This window comes from Epinephelus moara, chromosome 6 (assembly GCF_006386435.1).
Source record: "Epinephelus moara isolate mb chromosome 6, YSFRI_EMoa_1.0, whole genome shotgun sequence".
Lineage (NCBI taxonomy): Eukaryota > Metazoa > Chordata > Actinopteri > Perciformes > Serranidae > Epinephelus > Epinephelus moara.
In genome coordinates, this window is record NC_065511.1 from 161,738 (window position 1) to 183,129 (window position 21,392).

Here is a 21,392-nt window from a genome sequence, read left to right on the forward strand (position 1 = left end):
ACGCAGTTCTGCATGCTGTTTTTGAGTTATTTCCCTCTATGTAAACATCAGACACTGATGTCAGAGGCTGTGCATCATCCCTGCAGTGCTGAAAATAAAGTGGCGTTCTTTAACGCAGACAAAGTCCTGTTGTTTATGTGTTGTTGCCACAACGAGCTAACACAAGCTAAAAGGAGCTAATGGTCTTCGGAGGTCCCTTTACTACGGTTCGGGGGTCTGCCAGCTTGCCGTTGTTAACACTTATTTATCTTATTTACACAACGGCATGTCATTTATGTCCCTACATGGTGCGCGTCTAAAATCCTCCTCTGCTCTCGGTGTTGCGCACAGCGGAGTTCGGCCCTGATGCCCACACACACACACACACACGCACACACACACTCACAGACACAGGTGAGCACACAAAAGCGCTGAAGAACTCGTTCCCTTTCTTGAGAACGAGTTCTTCAGCGCTCGCTGCCATGTTGTATGTGTATCAAGCGCGCGGGGGGGATGGGTGAGCCCACTCTGAACTACAGGAGCCCAGCGTGGAGCGGCGGTGGCGGATTGTAAATAGAAACTCGATTTTCATTAAAACAAATTGGCCTAAACTACAAATTCGAATTAATCGATAAAATCGATTTATCGCCCAGCCCTAACTTCCAGTATGGACTTCGGGTATGGATTGGATATATGGCGGCGCCCATGTCCGCCATCATGTCTGCAGCTGGGTCCCTCTCATTTTACCTGCCCCTCCCTCAAGACAAAAATAAACAATAGAAACAGATGGTCTGCCCGATTACAGTTACTCTGTAGTCAATATAAAATTTACATGAAAAGAAAACGGAAATAAATTCATTATCTGTCTCAACACTCATATATAATATAGAAACCTAACTATCAAGTTCATACAATGCAACTATTCTTTCTTTAAACATTTTTTTAAACTGAAATATGTTCAAACAGCCCTTTAAATCACCCTGTAAGGAATTCCACAACTTAACCCCAGCAACAGAAATACACATCTGCTTTAAAGTTGTTGGTGCAAATTGGTGCTTAAAATTAAATTTCCTGGGATGATCTTCAATATCAGAACTAAAAATAAACAAATTTTGCAAATTTTCTGGTAATACTTTACATCTTGCTCTGAACATGACTGTGAGTGTCTGTAGTTTAACCAAATCCTCCAGTTTCAATAATCTTGATTCAATAAATAACCTGTTGGTATGTTCTCTATAACTCACATTATGAATAACTGTCACTGCTCTTTTCTGTAGTAAAAATAAAGGATTCATGTTGGTAGAGTATGTATTACCCCAGACTGCAGAACAGTAACTTAAATAAGGCAAAATTAGTGAGCGATATAAAATCCTCATTGCTTTATAATTTAACACATACTTAGCCTTATTCAGAACAAAAATATTCTTGCACACCTTTGATTTTACCTGAGCTATATGAGCTTTCCATGTCAATTTATCATCAATGATCTGTCAATTAACTTTCTAAAGAAAGTGATACATTAGCCTCCTTACTTTGGTGGCCAAAAATCATAAACTGTGTTTTGTTCAAATTTAGAGACAACTTATTTTCAAACCATTTTTTCAGTTTCACCATTTCCTTTTCTATACCTTTTGCATGACTTTTTAAATCATCACCTGAACAAAAAAAAGTTGTGTCATCTGCAAACAACACAAACTGTAGTGATTTTGACACTTCACATATATCATTAATATATAAATTGAAAAGTTTAGGCCCCAAGACTGAACCCTGTGGGACTCCACAATCAATGTCCATATGATCAGATCTATTACCAGAAAAGTGCACATATTGTTTTCTATTATCTAAATAGCTTTGTACCCAGTTTAAAACCACGCCCCTCACCCCATATGAATATAGTTTTGAAATAAGAATTTTATGGTCAATGGTATCAAACGCTTTTTTTAAATCAATAAAAACCCCAATTGTGTGTTTCTTGCTTTCTATTGCTGTGGTCATTTCTTCTGTTAACTTCATTAGAGCAAAGCTTGTGGACCGATTTATTCGAAAACCAAATTGAGACTCACTTAACAATTGATTTTTTTCGATAAAATAATCCAATTTAATTACAAACAGTTTCTCCAGCACTTAAGAAAATTGTGACAATAATGATACCGGTCTATAATTAGTGAAATTATGTTTATCTCCTGCTTTAAAGAGTGGAATAACTTTTGCAATTTTCATTCTATTTGGAAAAATACCTGTACAAAAGGAAAGATTAAAAAAGGAAGTTAAAGGTTTAATTATGGAGTCAATGGTTATTTTAACAATGATCATGTCAATCCCATCACTGTCTGTTGAAGTCTTATTTTTTAATTTCGTCACAATAGAAATTATTTCACTCTCATTCACTTCTCCAAGAAATATAGATTGCAATACTTTACTTTCCCCATTCCAGCCACCTTCTGCTAGTCCATTATTATGTTGTTTAATAGCAGTGGTGATTGCTCTAAGACTGCAATATAAAATGTCAAAAAAATAAGTGGTCAAATATGTACTGTTGTGTTTACATTTCATTGACTAAATATGCGCTAGAACGCTTTCAACTTTTGTTCAGAATCAGCTACTTATCACAGGTCACTGACGCAACTTTCTTCTCATTCATTCCCGTAGCGTCACAGTGCATTAAACAGTGTTGAAGCTCAGCGTCCAAAGACTTCAGTGGGGAAGCATAGAGTGGGTTGTTCCACTGCAGCGAAACTAGACAGTCATTGGATAAATGCTCGGTTTTGTCCCGCCCATCGGACGCTCAGCGTCTCTGGGGGTCTATGGGGCAGTGGGCTGGCCTCAGCTGGCCTGGACGCTGGGCTTCTGCATGATGATTGGATGATCTGTCTGAGGCTGAATCCCTTTTTGATTGACCGCGAAATGAGCGAATCAGCGATCTTGAAATATAAACCACCACTGGAGTATTTTTCAACTTTCATTCCGTTGTTCCGAGTTGATCTGGAGACTTTTCCAATCCTCTTAGTGACTTTTTCTTTGTTAAAAACGACTAGCGACAAATCTAGCATCTTTTTCTGGTGTTATTGGAGACTGTACTCGTGTTTGGAGACTCTGACTTCTGTCGCTCTGCAGTTACTGTCCCCAACGAGCAGCAGGTGCTGCTGTGAGCCCCTCCACCGTCCCAAAGCACTCACAGGCGGTCACACTAGCCTCGCGCAGCAGCTCAGAGGGTAGAATTTACGTATAAATAAACGGACACATTTTATGATGTAGGCCAAAAATGAGCTTCCCCTCCTTGAAAGACCAGCAGCCGCCACTGTTTAATAGTTTTCGCAAGACTCGGCCCAACATTTACAAAAAAGGAATTAAATTCATTTACCACTTCTGTCAAATTTGTTAGGACCACCTTGCTATCATTTAAAAAAAGCTTTCAGCTTACAGAAATACACAGGAGGTCTTCGTTGCGCTATGCACAGTTACATTTCTGGAGAGGTGCACATCAGGCTATGGCGTAGGCTACGGTGTCGGGTATGAGTCTAAGCAGAGACTACAATTTGACGCAGAAGTATAAATCCCACTTAACTCTTCATATGAACCATTATGCTTAATCCTAACCAATCATCTAAACATATTCCAATTGAGATCCAAATTATTTTACATCATGCTGAAGGCAGGTGCCGTGAATAAGACAAAATGTCTCCACTCTCTGTGTGAAGTATGATAGTAGGCCCTGAATGTGACCAGTGACATAACCTCATATGCACATACACAGTGATTCATGCTCTGACACACATGCACATGTCTGTCTCTTGATTGACATGTGTTATATTTAGTCCAAACATTTACAACAAAAAGACAAACTATAACAACAGTCAGCCCTGTTACATGCATATACAGTATGTAATGTCATAGATTTCACAACGTCTGTCTGTCTGTCTGTCTGGCAAGGGGGCTATTGCATGTGACCTCTCCACCTGTCCTTACTGGGACTATTTCTGGGTCTCACACTGAAACTGACTATGTCTCGCCTGGCAACAGTACCTCTGTATATGTATGCAGTCTGAGTGTGTGTGTGTGCGAGTGTGTGTGTGTGTGTGTGTGTGTGTGTGTGTGCGCGCGCACACACACGCATAACATGTTATTCCAGTCTTAACTACAGCCGAACCAAAGCTGTATAGGCTCATATGGACCGGCTGTAACAGCAGAACAGTGACCTAATTGAACCATCAATAGACTGGAAAGAATATTTTTAAGCTTTTGCACCATGGGCCACCAACCCACAAAATTTGGTGGCCAAAGTGCATTTCTGATGGCCCAAATGTGACTGTATGTACAAACAGTAGCCTACAGAACACCACTTCACACAGCCCTCTGTAAATATGACACTTAAACAAATAGAAAGACATTGACAGAATGAAAATATCTTTATAAACATATGGTATACTCTCTCAGTCTGTTAGTTCACAGCATATCCTGATTTTTCTTTGTTATTATCATCTATAGTTGTAGATGGACTTATAAAAACAATATTAAATTGTTAAAGAAATAAATGATTATATTCATTTTGCCAGCCCTTTATAGAAAAGTCAGACTAAAAGATACAAGATTGATTTAAAATAATCCAGATTATACCTGAGTTATCAGCTGTTTCTTACTGTTTTATATTCAAAGCACTTTTGTAATAAGGGTTGCAATGCTATGATAACGTCTTGCAGTTTCACGGTATCATGGTATTATGACCTTTCACGGAATGAAAACCGAAGGTTTTTTTTTGGTTGAACAATCATTTTATTACCATAAACACTTGACACTTGAAGCCATTTTGTTAATGAAAGTATGTGTAAAAAGTCTCCCCTTTGAAAATAACTGTAAATAAGGAGAGATTATCTGTCCAGTTGAATTTTTTTCCCCAGTATTGTAGATAAGCAAATATACACGGTATGATAGCCATCAACTTTTATATCACGGTATACCTTAAAATTGGTTATCCCTGCAACCCTATTTGTAATTATCAACAGCTACTTCAACTTTGCGTTAGACGTACCTCAGCAGCATTCTTCAGTACAGACTGGAGTAGGCTAAATGTACCTGGTTACTTACTCATCTCTAACATGTGGTTAAGCTTTTCTCATCAGCACTCCTAGATACAGTCAGTATTTATGAAAACGCCCGCAAAACGGGGAAATTAAAGCATTCAGTATAATGCTGCAGAGTTGGTGTGTGGCCTTCTTCACTTCAATGGGTATTTTTCAACCTGGACCCTATTTTTCAAAGGTGTTTGTGTCTAAGTAGTCTCTATATACAGACTCTACATTCAGTGAATGTACAATCACCAACTTGGTTTTGGTTGAAATAAATCCTTAAAGGGATACTTTGCCAGGGCGTGGTGGATAGTGCTGGCGCCCCACGTACAGAGGCACTGCCTTGCTGCAGCGGCCGCAGGTTCGACTCCGGACTGCAGCCCTCTGCTGCGTGTCATTCCCCACTCTCTCTCTCTTCCCCATTTCACACACTGTCCTGTCCATTAAAGGCAAAAGCCCCAAAAATAATCTTAAAAAAAAAGGGATACTTTGCCAATTTTCAACCAGCTTTGTATGGTAACAGTGTGGGTAGTGTGTTTACATGAACTATGGTAAACTTCCCACCAAGTTACGAGCGCCCAGATCTCCTTGCTCATCTCTCAGCTGTAAGCTGTTTTTCACTGGCTCTAGGGCTGAAGCTTGAACTACAGATTATACTTAAGCCAGTCAGTATATTAATAACACAATCCAATGTTGATAGAACAGAGCGTATTTACTGTGCGGCAGTAAACAATAACACAAACCATCAGGAAACGTTTTCTGCTAAAGAGCTCAGTGGATGAAAAATAATCTGACCTTATGGAACATGTTCTTGTTCTCATTCCCTCTTGACTTTAACTCTTTGTTTACTTTCCCCACCTCCGTTTTTCTTCCCATGAAATGAGCTGAACTGCTCGTCAGAGTGATTTCATTCACTGACGAGCTCTGGCATTGCTGATGCCAATTCAACATGCTGAATCAGCTAAAAGAAAAAGGTTGACAGGGACTGACAAGGGGCAACAGTGCGACACATTGCACCAACTAGGGCAAAAGATGTTAACCAATGGCCCAACTTTGACCGACAGCTAACCGCAGGCTTGGTGTGTCAGGGTCCTAAGGGTACACAGAAGTCACTGTCCAATGCACAAGGATCCATTTCTTTTCATTTATTTGAACAGACAATAGTGCAAGTGTCAAAGACAGACAAAATCCTCTTGGTGGGGACTGAACTTTGACCTTTGGCCATTTATTTTTATTATAAAAATAAGGACCATTTCAGTTATAGTTAGGGAATTTTAGCAAATAGAATAGACCATCTGTGAAAAAAATGCTTACCACTACCTTTCTTCACTAATATGTTCATCTAACACATCAATTTATGCAAACCCAAATGTAGCACCTGGGTCAAATTAATTTAACATACTAGGACTAATAACCACTGTATTGATACCTCAAAATGTCAGGGTGACGTATAACCCAGTAAAGCACAGTGATAGGCTAGTGATCAGAAGTCTAGAGGACGCTCAAGGAGGGAGTAGACAGGAGACTGAGATGCTTTTAAATAGTACCATGTATTGGAAAAAATGACATACAATATTTAAAGTGCAATTATGTACAGTGAGTAGATCGATCAATTTGTAAACACGGACTAGGAACAGCAGTTCAAGGTAAATCAACTCTCATTCAATTACTTGAATATGCACATCAAATAATCAATTTGCACAATAAGACTTGAGTATGCACATCAAATAATCTATATGCGCAATAAGACTTCAACTGACACAGATATATCTCAGCGTCAACAATTGTACACTCCCAAATACTCGGTTCAGCGTGAACACAAATCATGACCCCAGCGCCCACCCACAGTTCATTGAAACCCACGTCTGGGTTTGAGATTGAGTCCAGGGGGAATATGAGTGAGAAAGTGTGTGTGAAGGGAATGTGTGGGTGTAGTGGCAATGGGGGCAGCGAGTGGGGTGAGAGTTCTTGTGGGCTACAGAGAGCCCCCTACGAGCCTGGCAGGAAGGATGCGGCTCTTCAGCAATCTGTCAGTCTGTAGGCTCTAGGCCTGCTCCTTAGCTCGCCATCAATCAAAACCGTGGCCTGGAGAACAGGACCAAAGTTCCCATAAATCACAGTGTACATTAATTCATATCATTACTAAATAGTAATCCAGTGCGCACATAATTCAACAAAGCACTAGTTGCACTATAGTTAATTTTCCAATTATTCATCATTTAGCAGTAGAAAAATAAATAAATAAATACCATTTGCATTTATCACAAATCATAAACAACATTTACAATATTGTTTAACAGGCATGGTACATATATATCATCGATACAATCAAACTCACATGACTTCAGTGCTTACATGCCTAGCAAAGTGCTCTTTAAACCCATTACAGCAATGTACTTTCAGATAGTTCATTCATTGAATAACCCTTAGCTTTCCATATCAAAGAACCAGGCATGTTTGGTTAGCCAGGCGCTAGCTGCGCCCATTAAAGTGAATGGCATCAGCTAAGCTAACCGCGTCTATTAAAGTGAATGGCGGCGGCTAAACTAACAGCGTCCATTAAAGTGAATGGCGCCGGCTAAGCTAACGTTAGCAGCTACAAACAATTTGACTCACCAGTCCATGCGTCTGCTAAACACTCGTTCGTCGCGGGTTTCAGCACGGCGGTTTCGGCATGGTAAGAGGCTCCTACAAGTTGATACATTGTTTAGCCATCAGTTATCACTGAAACGGGAAAAGTAGCGAAGTTAGTGCAACCAACCTGTAGCTCGTCTCTCATGCAGCTTACCCTTCTTCTTCTTCTAATGGAATTTCGGCAGGCTGTACACTAAATTGTGTAATGCTGCCCTCCACAGGTCAGATTGATCTATTCAGTTTAGATTTTCTGATACAGTCCAGCTGACCGGAGAAAAATAATTATTGCTTTTCCAATTAGATGGAAGTCCGCATCAGAAGAGAATATAGATTTGAAAGAAAAGGAAGAAAAACCCAACTTAGATAACTCCCTAAACATCTGCTGTCTTTCACCCCAATATTTATTGCACTCAAACATTACATGCTGCCCACACTGGCAGAGACCATTTAGGTTCTTGCCTATTGTTTTGAGGTTGCTGGCCAGACCACAATGCCCCAGTTTAAAACGAGTTAAGACCACATCATCCTTTCTTCCAGTTTTAATCTGTAGCCTCCTTCTTTTAACAGATGGCTGCAGGGAAAAATAATGTCTGCCACGTTGGTCTTCTCTCCATTCTTTTTGCCATTGTTCCTCTAATTTTTCTTTGCCAACTTGAAAGCACTCAGGCTTCCCAAGAAACACATTCAGGTCAACAGTATCTTTTTCAAGGGATTTTTTTGCCAGTTGGTCGGCTCTTTCATTTCCTTCTATACCTGAGTGGCCTGGTACCCACATAAATTCCACATTACATCCAGTTTTCCCAAGTCTATAGTGACAGCACAAGATCTCCTGTAGCAGGTCAGGTCGAGCCCTTGATGCTCCATTCTTCACGGCCAACAAGGCAGCTTTAGAATCTGAGCAGTTTACCCACTGCTCCTGCTGAGACTGAACCACAGCGGTTGACTACATACACGTGATCGGCCGCGACGACGTCGACCCACGTGACGTCACCACGTCCTAACGTCAATAACTTCAATGTCTCCTGTCAATAAAATGGGATTTATCACCCGGGTTACACAAATCCATGTGGAAAATTCTGGAAAGCCAATCAAAATCAGGATGCTCAGAGGACCTGGGCAAAAAAAATGGGAAAATAAACTTTTGTCAATAATAGCTTGAGAGATGTCTATCTAAGGTTTTTTTGGGGTGCTGAATTGATTCCAGCCATTTGCGATTACAATATAAAAAAAAAAAAATGGTATCATTAGTCTTCTTGCTTGATTCAGTGTTTCTCCTACATTATATTAGTGGGGCACTGACCTGACCTGACATAGTGTAAATGACCATCAACAGACTGAGCACAGTCAAACACGCTGCTCACACAGCAGCGCAGCACGGCACTGTACCTTCAGCGGAGCGAGCCTGTGTTGCGTTCAGGCGTTGTCACGTAAATGACAAATTCCAGCATGCCATAGCACAACACAGCAGCATGTCAAGTGGGCCGAAACCTAGCAAAATTGCTAAATTTTTCATTTGTCATTATATAGTTTGTTACAGAGTTCGTGATTTCCCCGTGACACTTAGAAGTGTTTGCGTAACTGTGCTTGGATGTTGTTTTATGAGGCTCTGGTGGCTTTCAGTTGTCCCTTTGCCTTTAACATTACTTGGCTTAGCTTTCTCTCGCATGCATCCTACCTGCTTTTCTCTGTACTGTCTCAAGTGCTGATATAGATTGGTCTTGTTGCCACGGGACGTGGCGACTTTAACTTTTAAACTTTTACACAGCACGTCTTTCTGTTCAGCGTAGCCGTATCACCATGTAATAGACGTTGCGTTTTTTTCGCCACCAACTCAGCCTGTTCATGGCCGTGCTCATGTTCTTCTTCAGCATCTATGTTGGTCACTGCTGCACGCCAGCTGGTCACCTGACCATAAATGCTGCACACACCAGGATATCTTGTGGGCGTGATGTCAACAAACTCCACACACTACAGCAGAGGTAGTCACGTTCACAGACACGCTTGTTAACATTTATTTACATTAAATCGCAAATCGCAGCCTTTTATGCAGTTATGTAATCGCACAACCTGACATCGCGATTGCGATTAGATTAATCATGCAGCACTATATTTTATTAACATAATTAAACTCACTGGAAACGTTGTTTTATCAGTTTTGTAGTCAACCTTCTTTATCAAACTCCCCAGCATCTCCCTCACTCATCTTGTCATCTGTTTGGTTAATGTTCTGGCAAGAGTTGCCATGACAGTTGCCGCAAGCTGAGATACACCTGACTCTAGATCTGTCACGATAACAAATTTTGCTGGGCGATTAATTGCATCAGAAATTATTGCCATAAGCGATAACATTGCGTAATATTGTGCTTTTAAGACCATTTTTATTATTGTTGTAATTTTGCTGTCTTTAGACCATTTTTTAAACTTATATAATGATAATAAAGGTGTAATGATGCAAGTTCACCCTTTTAAAGAGAAATAAACATTTATTTAACTAGAATATTTAGGACTGCAAAAAAAGAAAATTTAAATATCCGAAATAATACGTAAAAATACCAAAATAAATAAATATATACCTTATAAATACAAAAAATAGACTCTCAGTCGCTGTTAATAAAAAGTGCACTGTAATAGAAAAAAAAATCAAACAACCAAAAACAATAAAATGGACTCTCAGTCTCTTATCACTTGAAAAAAAACAACCAAAAACAATATATAAATAAATATAAATAAGAAATATATATAAATAAATGCCGTGGAACAAGTTCCATGTCTTTCTCTTATGCTCAACTCTCTTTTATTTCTCCGGCTCGTCTCCCCCTCACCAAGATCGTACTGTGTGTGTGTGTGTGTGCGTGTGCGTGTGCGTGTGTGTAGCCCATAGCCACGCCTCCCCCACAGAGACAAAGACACTCGATGACAAGAGCTTTCCCTCCGTTCATTACGGTAATGAACCAACTCACCTGGCTGCCAGACAATGCACGGCAGTGAACGCTCTTATCGTCCAGTCTCTTTGGTGGAGAGAGAAACACGCATGAATATGGCAATTAATCGCGGCCGGGAAAGTTACCTTCTCCCTTTAAATTTACCGTGCAATTGATTGACTTAGCACATATCGCGACAGGCCTACCTGACTCTTTGCTTTTTACAGCAGCACCTGAGTGTGCTACAGTTGCCTGCACAGTTGCAGCTGACAAACGCTAGGAGGTAGTCTGGTGCAATGGGGTCTGTTGAAGGAACTGGTGCATATCCTTGCTCAGTGAGTTGCCATCCATAGTCCAGGGCATCCAACGATGGACTTTGCAGCATGAGCCAGTCCCTAGTTGACTGTAGCACACTCAGGTGCTGCTGTAAAAAGCAAGGAGTCAGGTGTATCTCAGCTTGCGGCAACTGTCATGGCAACTCTTGCCAGAACATTAACCAGCCAGATGACAAAATGAGTGAGGGAGATGCTGGGGAGTTTGATAAATCAAATCAAAGCAAACTTTATTTATATAGCACATTTCATACATTAAAAATGCAACACAAAATAAAAACATTCAACAAAAATACTATAAAGCCCACAAGAACTCCCCCCCCCCCCCCAAACCCAAAACAAAACACCTATGGGGAGCTCATCCACACTGGGAGGTGTCACAGCCTACGGCCACAGGGAGCGCCGCCACAGAGACCACCCCGACCCAGACTGAACGGGGTAGACTCCACACATGGTTCAGAGCCTCCCAGTCCTCCGGACCTGAGGGATCTCCAGGACGACGTACCCGCAGGCAGACCGGACACACCTCTCAGTGTGGAGGCCCCCCATGAGGAAACACTGGAGCTAAAAACTAAAAGACTAAAAGGCAATAAGATAAGATAAAACAAGTATGAGATAAAATAATGATAAAATGCATAAAAATTTAAGGATTTAGAAAAATTAAAGATTTAAAGATTAAAAAAATGAAGATTTAGAAATTTAATAATAATAAAATGCATAAAGATTTAAAAATAAATCGTTGAAAAGCAATAGAGATTAAAATAACATATAATAGAAGAATTAAAAGAGTAGAAGAAATCAGTTAACTTTTAAAAACATCGATATGAGGCGGTCTTTGTGGAAAAAAAGCTTGTTTAGTGGACTAACTTTGCACTTGAAGTATGCCCTTTCACTTACGTTTTAACAGGTCTGACGCTACTATGCGCCCTGGCTGTATCTAGGCTAACGGCTAACATGCTAACTATTATTTTTATGTCACAAGTCACTTGAAATTTAGGACGATAGGAAACAGGTTGAAATAAACCTAAATTTCCCTTTAAGATGATAAAAACCTATCTTTGTTATATTTTTTATGTGTGGAATAAAACTAAGCTCAGAGTCAAAAATGACACCCAGGTTCTTCACACATTGTGAAGGTTTAAAATCTTGTAGTTTTGGTAAAAGTTTCGCTCTCTTGTCTTCAGGACCAATAATTAAAACCTCTGTTTTGTCCTGGTTGAGCTGTAGGAAATTCACTGCCATCCATGACTTGATATCTAAAATGCAGTTAAAAAGGGTATCAATTGGCCCTGTGTCATCAGGAGACACGGCGATGTACAGCTGTGTATCATCAGCATAACTGTGGAAGCTGATGCCGTGCCTCCTGATGACGTCCCCAAGGGGAAGCATGTAGAGATTAAAAAGAATTGGACCTAAAATTGACCCTTGGGGCACCCCACACCTAATTTTATGTGTTCTGGAGGAACAAGTATCCATACTTACAAAGAAACATCGATCTGTGAGATAAGAGCTGAACCAGTTAAAAACAGTACCAGAGAGGCCCACCAGGTTTCTGAGTCTGTTTAATAAAATGTGGTGATCTACTGTATCAAAGGCGGCGCTTAGATCCAGTAGTACCAAGACTGTGAGTTTTTGTGAATCTGCATTAAACCTGATATTTAAAATCTTTAAAAGGGCTGTCTCGGTACTGTGGTTCATCCTAAAACCAGACTGATATTTCTCTAAAATACTGTTTCTATTTAAAAAACCATTTACTTGGTTAAAAACCAGTTTTTCTAAAATCTTTCTAAAAAACGGTAAGTTGGATACAGGTCGGTAATTATTAATTACACTGCCGTTTTGAAGGCAGCGGGGAAGACACCTGTCTGAAGAGAGTAATTAACTATATTTAAAATCAGTTCCTCAAAGAATCCATAAAATGTTTTTAAAAGTGATGTGGGAATCGGATCTAAAAGGCAGGTTGTTGGGTTTACCTGGGAGAAAACTCGACCAAGTGTCCTTGCATCAACCAGGGCAAAACTCTCCAGTGTTTCCTCGGATAAATGCAACTGTTCAGGTGTATTAAAAATTATATTCTGTTGAGATAAAAGACTGGATCTGATGTCATCGATTTTACTTCTGAAGTGGTCTGCAAAGTCCTCACAGAGGGCGTCTGTTGGCATCTTGGATAATTTATTAAAATTGGTGTTGGTAAAAAGATCGAAGGTGGAGAAAAGAAATTTAGGGTTTTTTTCATGATCTGTAATGAGTTTTGAAAAGTGGGATATTCGTGCCTGTTTGACTGTTGATCATGTAATATTTCATAGTGAACTGTCAATTTGGTTTTTCTCCACATTAAGGTTGACTAGAAAACTGATAAAACAACGTTTCCAGTGAGTTCAGTTCTGTTTAATTATGTTGATAAAATACCTTTTATGTGATCAGGGAGTGATTTTTTTCTGATAAATAATGGCTGGAATCAATTCAGCACCCCAAAAAACCTACATAGACATCTCACAAGCTATTATTGGTAAAAGTTTATTTTCCCATTTTTTTGCCCAGGTCCTCTGAGCACCCTGATTTTGATTGGCTCCCCAAAATTTTCCACAAGGGTTTGTGTTAGTAGACACCTAGATGAACATATTAGTGAAGAAAGCTAGTGGTAAGCAATTTTTTCACAGATGGTCTATGCAATTTGCTAAAATTCCCCACTTTCACTCAACAAAAACTTTTTCCGAAAAGGCAACAGATAACAACCAGCTATAAAACTGGAAAACATCTTTGATATGAAATTGAAACTAACTAACTAACGTTACCAAATAAATAAACTAATGAAAATAAAACTTTTGCATTAGGAGGAGGGATATTATGAGTTGCAGCTTGGCTATATGTTAATGTAAATGCCAGTTGCTTTAAGTACTGTTTTACCCTATTTTGCTTTTGAGTCTAAAGGCTGCTTAAATGGACCTGCACTTGTATAGTGCCTTTCTAGTCTTACAGCCACTTAAAGCAGTGTTTACACTACGAGTCACATTCACCCATTCACACACACGTTCATGCACTGGTGGCCTAGGCTACTGTAGAAGATGCCACCTGCTACTCAGTTTTTTACACACTCACACACTGATGGAACACCCACCAGGAGCACTTTGGGGTTCAGTGTCTTGCTCAAGGATACTTCGACATGTGGACTGGAGGAGCACGGACTCAAACCCGCTCTACCTCCTGAGCCACAGCCGCTTAGAAGCATTGGGTATAAGTACTTGGACTCTGGTTTGTTTTACCCTCATTCCGCTGACCAGCACATCGTGTGAATCCCCTAAATGAGTATTAGCATGCTGGATGTGTTTCCATTCACAGACCTTACAATGGTGGAGTAACACAACTCTCTCCATGGCTGTTGTTATGTTGACCAGGAGCCCTCAGACGGGTCTTTCAGCTCCGTTGTTCATTTGCACTGTGTGCATAGTGTGACTGATGCACTTTTGAGCTTGTTGTACAAGCCTTAGCACATGTTGCTAATGACGAAGGCCTACGGCTAAAAGTTTCTGGACAGAAATCACACCTGTGGTTCTGCTTTACATGCATCATTGTAATAAAAGTCAGATGCACCGGTGCAACCAATGAAAATATTTGGTTGCCCTTGATAGATTTTAGTCACATTTGTGATTTGGGCTTTATAAATAAAATTGAAATTGAAATTGAATTGAATATGATATATTCAAAGTAAGAAAAAGACAAAATACATTTTATCGAGCTTTATTTTCACTGTGGGGTGAAAGCAGTGAGTTAGGGTGTTTTAACAGCTCAGCAGAATGAAAGAAGGTGAAGTTCTGCTTCCCACTGCCACCCAACTCTAAAACCATGTTGCCACATTGGTGGTGCTAATTGTTCATTTGTTAATGTTAGGGTGTAGTTTTCATACTAAGGGTCACATGTTCAAGTTTGTACTTAGGAGCTGCTACAGCTAAGCTGTATTTATTTTAAACTCTTGCTGTGTTTTTTAAGTATAGCAACACCATATTTGGTGTTTGAATTGCACTGTTACTCAGTGGCTCTTGTTTACCTTTAGGTTGTTTGATGCACGTGCTCACTAACAATAAGGACAACAAAGATGAAGACTTCATTCCAAAATAGATCTTGTAATGAACTTTCCTGCTGATTCATTAAAATGTTCATCTGAACTCAAGTCCTCTCTGGGACCAAACAGGTTGCTAAAGCTATCAAACAATCAATCAATTTGTCACATGAAATCAAATAAGGTACAATTTCTTTACCTCTGGCATCACTGGGGGCATGTTGTTGCTCCTTCCTAACACGGGCAGCGACTTCACTCTGTTGCTGCCTCTTAATGGCTTGTAGCAGTGATCCAGTGTTAATTCCCCTTGTGGTGCAGGGTGAGCAAGAACAGGACAGCATTTCATTATTTCTACTGTCACACTAGTCTTTATTTACCATAAAGCACACTCTGCCTGCTTTTCTCTTTCCACTGTTGTTTGTTCTGTCAGATCTGTATAAAAAAAAGAGTCACCTGGTCAGATGATACTGTCTGGTTTTCCAGGGCTTAGCCAAATTTTAGTGAAACAAAGGACATTACAGTCCCTCATATCCCATTAGACACTGACATTAGCCGCAGCTCATGTTTAATTTCCCCAAATTGTGGCATTTAACATTAAGCTAGCTAGCTAGCTAACAAGCTAACTAACTGAGAGATGAGTCTGAGTTATCCAGAGAGCCAGCGTGTCTCCTGTTCTGATACTCCAGCAGCATAACTGGTGTGCTCCCATGCAAAGCAAGGTCAGCGTTGTAAATGTTACAGTTCACAATCTTTATTGGCTGAGTAAACAGTGAAAAGCTCTCACACTTAGGAGGTTTTTGGTCGTGAAGGTGTTGCCATTACAGTCAGTGGTGTCACTACTGTCATTGGGCAGTGACTCACATCGTAACCATGATGTCACCCAACTATTCTACTGAAACTGCTGGCAACTAATTTGATCATGGATTTTTATGGACTGCATGGATTTTTTCTTTTGTTTCAATATTTCTTCTGTTTTAAATCACAATAATAGACACCCCCATTTTTTAAAAATTGATTTTCTCTGTATGCCTCTTTGTGTGTTAGTGTTGCAGGGATATAGTGCGTTTATAGTATACCACAGTATGAAAATTGCTGGTTATCATACCATGTACATTTACTTATCCACAGTATAAGGAAAAAAGGCAACTGGATGGAAAATCTGACCTGCACATGCACATTTCCTTTCCATCTCAACTGTCTGCCAGAAATTTATACATACTTCCTTTAAAAAAATTGTTTTAAGTTGTAATTACAATAAAGCATTTGCTCAACCAAAAACAAACAAACAAACCTGTTTTCATTTACTGGTAATGATAATAGTAATTGTATAATATCATACACTGTGATACCTTGAATACATATTTCCTGATATGGTTATTGTACTATAAAAATCTCATATTGTTACAGCCTGTGTGTGTGTGTCTGTCTGTCTGTCTGTCTGTCTGTCTGTCTGTCTGTCTGTCTGTCTGTGTGTGTGTGTGTGTGTGTGTGTCTGTGTGTGTGTGTGTGTGTGTGTGTCTGTGTGTGTGTCTGTGTCTGTCTGTGTGTCTGTGGCTGTGGCTGTGTCTGTCTGTCTCTTTCCTTGTGTGTGTCTATCTATGTGAGAGAGAGAAGGGGTAATAGATGTAATTATTACAGTGGTTGCAAAAAGCTTTGGATAGTTCGTTAAAACACCCCAACTCACTGTTTTCATCCCATAGTGGAAAAAAAAGGCTTGGCAAAATGTATTCATATAGGTTGTATCCTTCCCACCACCACCACCACCATTGGCAAGTTCTCCTAGGTTTTTCAAACTAAAAATGACACAACAAAAACTCACAATATGTTAAGAAAAGTAATATTTATTCATATTTATAATATTTCCTTATTAAACAGAGAAATACAACTGTATGCTTTTTGAATTCTCGTTACTCTTGGTCATGGAATTGAGACTGGCTTAACTGCCTCATTAACTCCTGTTTTATTTACACTGGAGAGAAACAAAAAAACTCAACCAAACTGTCTTGGTTACTTGTGTTACTCATCCAGTTAGTTAGTACCAGTAGTTACCAGTTCCAACAATTACCAGCTCTGGTTTGGTCGAAATAGCTCATAACTCATTGAGTTAGTTAGATGGAGAAAACATGCTGTTTTCCCCCACGATATCTCTTGGTTGTTGCTGCCTAGCTGTTCACACTCCTGTGTACTGGATGAGTTATGAAAAAAACAAATATACCTCTGTGACACATATGAGGTGCTCATGCAGCCTGTGTGGCCCAGGCAATATTCCTCCATCACTGGGTGTCACGGTGTCTTTTAGCTCAGCTGTCGGTTCCATCAGTAGAGACCGGAGACTGACCTCTGGTGGTACGTGCTGTACACTACATAGAACGAGTTTAATAGAAAGAGGAGCGACTGTATTTTCAACGGTATAGAAAATTATGCCATCGGGATTACTTAATACCCTGGTATACCATAATACCGCCCAGGTCTAATAAGGGTCCATGTTTACCCGCAGCAAAACTATATCAAAACATCAGTTTGCGAACTGTCACATAACTTGTGCAGTATTATCCAGTCATATGCTCAGTGCTTCCCAAACGAATGTATTTTCACTAAAACCTTAGTGTTTAAACATGAACTCTAAGTGGAACTTATCAGTGCTCTCTTCAAAGCCACACTCCATTGACAAAAACAGTGGTTTTACCTTGCTGAACATGAGAACCGCTGGTCTGCTACTGCCTCGATCAGTAGTTTGTATTATTGTGTGACTTTGGTGTTTTAAAGCAGGACTTTGTTAAAAGCTGACCCCTCTGCCTTTAGATTCTACCAGGCTTGCGAGAAAAAGTTTTCTTCCCAAATTCAGCATAACAACGGGTTAGTCATTAATGAAGTAAAGTATTCCTTTAACATTCCATTTCTAAAGCAGAGAAATGTAACTTGTGACTCTCTGCATTTTGGCATCTTACATAATAGTCACTTATGATGCAGCATAGAGTCTTTTAAATCCATGAAAACTGCACTTTATTTACCAACAATGAAACCTTATGATGAACCATGCATTATTATAGATGCAACAATATGTACTTCACTTTACTTCAATCAATCAATCAATCAATTTTATTTATAAAGCCCAATATCACAAATCACAATTTGGATTGGAAGGAAAAACTCCCCAAAAAATCCCTTTAACGGGAAAAAAAAACAAAAAAACTTATACTTACATATACAATTATAACTTATGATACTGCATGGACTATTAGGTCATACTGTGACTCCTGACTACAGTAGATTGTTGAGGTGTGTATTCCTGAGTATCAGAGTTATTATCATAGTTTTGTTTTGATTTGTTTTCTTCAATTTTTGTTTTCAATTCAGTCTAGTTTCAGTTCGTTTTGTTTGATGTAGTTTAGTTTTAATTGTCTAAAAATGTTATTTTTGAGTTAAGTTTTACTTAGTTTTAGTATTAGTTCAAGTTTTTAATGATAATATGGGGGTCTTTGTTAGGGGTAAGAGTTAAGAAGAATAAGTATTACAATACAAACACAGCACTTGAAAAGGCAGTTGACTGATAGTCACGTAGACATCCCAGTCTCAATAAAGATTTGACCAAATCAGGAAAGACTAAAACTAAAGACATTTCCTCCTATATTTTAACTTTTCACTTAACTAAAATGGTTTTTCCCACCTAGTTATAGTTGTTTCATTTATTTATTTTTTAGGATTATTTTTTGGGCGTTTTTGCCTTTCTTGATAGGACAGCTGTAGGCCAGTGGGTCGTTATTGAACCACAGTCACTGCAGGACTCAGCCTAAAGACCCTTTCAGGGCCGACGTCACAATAATGTCAGTTTGTTAGCTGGAGGCAAAACACGACTCACCACCACAGGGCTGTAGGCTACATAGGAGTCTTAAAATGTCATCTTGTTGTGTTATTGGGAGCCACAATAGTAGGCTCATGGCTCGAAACTTAAATTTTAGCACATACCACCGGACACTGCCCGTCAACAAAAACAAATGTCAACTGGTTAAATGAGATAAGACGAAAGGACTGGACGGAGGCGATCATCAAAAATGCTCACATGTGCAGCGCACACTTCATATCAGGTTAGGGAAAAAGTATTTCCTGTTGTAGGGATGAATAACGTTATGTGTATTAAGGGTTATCATGTCCACATAATCAGAAATTGGGGAGGTATTAAGAGAAATGTTGGATTTCTCCGTAACGCTAACTTTTTCAGCACATTAGCTAACGTAGGCTTCCATAGTAAAACAAACTGGAGGAAACCATTGAAGTGTCATCCTCCTTTGAAAGACTGGCATAGTATACAACCACAAAGTCGGCCGTCCTACCTTCAGCAATCCTGTCAAATCATCCATCCACAGAGTGAGAGCATAGGGGTCGGCCAGTCTGGTCCCGTTGGTCAGTGTTTACTTATTCAAGTAACACCGGCGGTCCCGGAGAGTGAGTGACCTGACATGGTGCGTTTGTAAATTCAGTCTGACACTCTACACTAAAATGAGAGCCCTGTTGGTTAATGAAGCGGAGCTTCATATTTCTATATGAATTAATGAGCAGTTAAGTTTATCACACATTCACTCTGCTTGGTGCTCTGCTGCTCCATCTCCACAGACAGAATGCGGTGCTCTGGATAACTGAACGGTACATTCAGAAATTATGATTTATTGTAAGTCACATTATAAGTCATAATGTGTCATAACTGTTGAAACAGTGCACCAGAAAATACTCTGTGTTTATGAGTGAAGTCATAAAGCATTATGAATGCATTGTAATTGACTGGCTCCTTTAGGGTTAGGGTTGAAACGGAAATGTAGTGATGTAGAGGTGTAAGCTGCCTCAGGATTAAACTACAGTGTACTGTTAGAGATTAAACTACCCAGAATTACATAGATATATGTAAAGCCTTTAACATTACAGTGACAACAGGTGTGCTCGCTCTTAGGCGCATGCACACGATCACACAAAGTGTGTTGCTTGAATTACACAGAACTTGCGTTTTTCATCAATATCATATTATTATTATTATTATTATAATTATTATTGGTCATATTAATTTTTTCTCTGCACTGTGTTCTCTGTATTTCTTGTATTTTACTGGATTATTTTTCACTGACTGGTCAGTGTGCTTCCTATTGTCATTTATCTTTTGTTGTATTTTGTCGGTATAATATCAGTTTATTTCCTTTGTCTACATTTTTCCCTTTTTTGTCAGTTTGTTTTCTCCTTAAGTTGAGTGGAGATCTGTATCAGCCTGTAGCTTCCTGACCTCTCTTGACCCATTTCTTATTTTTTCTTTTTTACTGTTTGGATTTTGTGCAGTTTTATGTGTGTGCAAATAAAAAAAAATAAATGAATACATTTTTAGGGGCTCTAATGCATGAACAGAGAGACAGTTTATTAGATTGGCGGCTTTTATTTTTATTATTAGCCTGTTCTTATTTTTTTAAATATACTATGGCCTATATATTTAGATCTGGGGATATCAATGAAACATTCGGGGCCGAAGCCTCGGACACCCAAGCCTAACAACGCCCCTGTCTCAGACGAAAGGAATGAGAGAGGCAGAAGTTGTCACATTGGCATCTCAGCTTTTCCTGAACAGAGGCTTAGGGTTGCTGGCTGCTGTCCAGGGTTGCTGGCTGCATACATACATACATACATACATACATACATACATACATACACACATATATATATATATATATATATATATATGTGTATATAATGTACATATATTCACACACAAAAAAACATGCCATATTCAAATGAATTCTCTCAAGTTGTCATGAGAATTGTGTGCTGGGCTCATTAGAGTTGTAGGATCCTGAAATTAGGTCATGGGCAGTTAAGGTTGAGAAACTGTAACCCCCAGCTGAAACAGATGATAGAATTGATCCATATTCATTTTCTTATCTAAACAATCATCAAACACTAACAGTTCATAAACAGGAGCTTTGAAAAAATTAAATCACCATCAAATTCACTGCCACATGGAGTCATGGGATTGTGCATGACAGTTTGTGCACCCATACAATCTACTTTGTATCATGATGACTGGCAGGTTGATTTCACAACCTCTTGTAACTGACTGATGCCGCTAACTAACTGACTTAATATCCCATAGCATTAGATTAATAAATAGATAGATAAAAAAAAATGTTGCAGTAAATCATATCATAGCTTTGTTTGAAGAAAGTAGTGGCAAATAGCTCATTTGATTTTGAAGCTGACTTTTTATAGTGGCTAGCTTGTGCATTAATGGCATTTGTGTGTTTAGAATATTGGCAGGAGCATTGGCAGCAGCATTCCCACAGGCTTTAACCCAGTCTTATATTTTCTTTCTCTTTGCCTGTGTCATTCCTGCTTCGTTTTGTTTTTGTCTCTCTGGCACCGCCAAGTGAGAAGG

General features: G+C 39.3%; 1 protein-coding gene and 1 long non-coding RNA gene across 3 annotated transcripts in view; one reads left to right on the forward strand and one right to left on the reverse strand.

The window, feature by feature from the left end:
- Positions 1-21,392, forward strand: part of dyrk1b (dual-specificity tyrosine-(Y)-phosphorylation regulated kinase 1B) — a 159,032-nt gene that overhangs the window by 49,268 nt on the left and 88,372 nt on the right. The window lies entirely within an intron of this gene.
- LOC126391246 (uncharacterized) lies at positions 4,876-8,021 on the reverse strand. Its single transcript, XR_007570060.1, has 3 exons — positions 7,804-8,021; positions 7,659-7,730; positions 4,876-7,127 (listed from the first exon to the last, which is right to left on the reverse strand). It is a non-coding gene; the product is annotated as an uncharacterized LOC126391246 (long non-coding RNA).